Consider the following 2,140-nt stretch of genomic DNA (forward strand, 5'->3'; position numbering starts at 1 on the left):
TAATGCACAGTTTTTCTCAATATAAATAACTTTTCGACAAAAACAACTTTGAAGTTAACACGTGCAGTGCAATCAATGCATTTGTATGTACGTTTTTTGTCAATGTATCCATCTTTGAAGTGGATGTGTGAGAAAACTAAGGCATCTAGAAAACTGCAGTATGTTGCATTGAAAATAGCGTACCTGTAAACTACCATTAGAATCATTAAAAATATATAAACCGATTTTCTTCGCTTTCAATGCCGACATCAAATCACCAAACAGTGCGCAGTGCGTTTTTTGATCAATGTGTCCATCTTTTAAGTGAATTTGGGGAAAAACTAAGGCAGCTAGAAAACTACGGATTGTTGCATTGAAAATATCGTAGCATCTACTATATGAATCGGTAAAAAAGTCAAAGCCGATTTTTTCAACTCAAATGCCGATGGCAAATCACCAACGAATACATATGCATGTACACAATATGTACATATTACATATTTCGACCTATGCATGCATTTATTTTAAATAATTAACCAATTCAAAGAACAATAAAAGCGTTGTAAAAACGTAAAAAGCCGTCAGCATTTCGCTGTCTAACAAGAAAAACATGCATTTGCTTTGATGAGACAATTTCTGTTAAATTTATTTTGCCTCTGGCTGGGCTCTGTTAAAATTCGATTGTCTCTGGCTAGCCCCTCTTAAAATGCGCTTCTCCAGTTTTGTTGGTATTTGACAGCTTCCACGCTGATTCGTTCTTGGACCTTCTCAATAAATTTACGTTCTCTGCAAAAACAATACCATTACAATGCAATCTGTAGATATTTATTTGGAAAGTGCTATGCACAAACATAAATTAATACACTGCGTGACATATACGATCGCAGCAAACCTAAACACAAAATACATCCGCCAGAATACTTATGTCATTGTATACAAGCAGCAACCCTTATGTATGCTGCTAGAAACATATTATTTTCATCAATAAAAAACAAGTGCAATAGATCCACCTGCAAACAGTAAAAATATATTTAGAGGATCGATGCATTGGTCCCTTTTTTATGAAGACACATACACAACTCAAGTAAATACATACATTCAAATAAATACTTACAAATGTACATATGTATGTATATACTAGCAGAGCACCCGGCGTCGTTCGGGGTAAAAAAATAAAAATATAAAACAGCAATGCAAATATTCAGTTCAGCATAATTTAGAGACAAACTATTTGTTTAGAAGTCTTCGAGCCTAAAAAGTAACCAAATTATATAGTCCACATAGCATCACATCTGAGTATTTGAACTGCCTCAACCGATCGCCACATTTTTCCACATTGGTCACAACAGCATCACGTTTGTCTACGTCTACGACAACCTGAATTTTTCAACTACATCAAGCGTTTTTCTTCGGTTTGCTACACAAGCAGCACGTTTGCATCATAGCATCACGTTTGCATCACAGCACCACAAGTGTCAGCAACACATTTTTTAACAAACCAGCATATCGCACTACACGGCATATAACAACACATTAAGGTACGTGGTTGAATTTCATTGCACTTGTGTGTGTGCAAATCGTCAAAAAAAAACTGTGTAGATATACATATATTGAAAAAAAAACGCGCGTTATTATTGTGTAAGGCAAAAAAGGGGAGAAAACACTCAGTGTTTAATATTTTTTTTAAATAAAAATTAGAGCACTTTTGACGTTTTAGTGGGGTACCGGCTAACAATAACGAATTGCGCGAACGTCCATTTTGATTCTTAATACGATGTTGTTTGTGTAAAAAAAACCAGCCGCATTTACCGAAGCACAAGATTGATAAAATTTATTCTTTTCTTGCAATGCACAGAATTTAGTTTTTTCTCATTTTATTGGCTTTCACTTTTATTTGCATTTTATTAATCGCGTAACTTCAAGTATATNAAAAACTGTGTAGATATACATATATTGAACAAGTAAGAAAGTCTAAGTTCGGGCGGAGCCGAACATTAAATACCCGGCGCAATTATTAAATATATGTTTTCCACCTTTCCGAAAGCTACCGCTACACGATAAGCCGGGGTGTATAAATTTTAAGTAAATTAGCGTCCTTAAATTTCGAAATATTGCAGTTTCAAGCATTTCTGAAATATACCGTTATATGAAAAGCGGTCGT

This window comes from Rhagoletis zephyria, unplaced genomic scaffold (genome assembly GCF_001687245.7).
Source record: "Rhagoletis zephyria isolate East Lansing unplaced genomic scaffold, Rhagoletis_zephyria_1.1 Rzeph_scaffold_00833, whole genome shotgun sequence".
Taxonomy (NCBI): Eukaryota; Metazoa; Arthropoda; class Insecta; order Diptera; family Tephritidae; genus Rhagoletis; species Rhagoletis zephyria.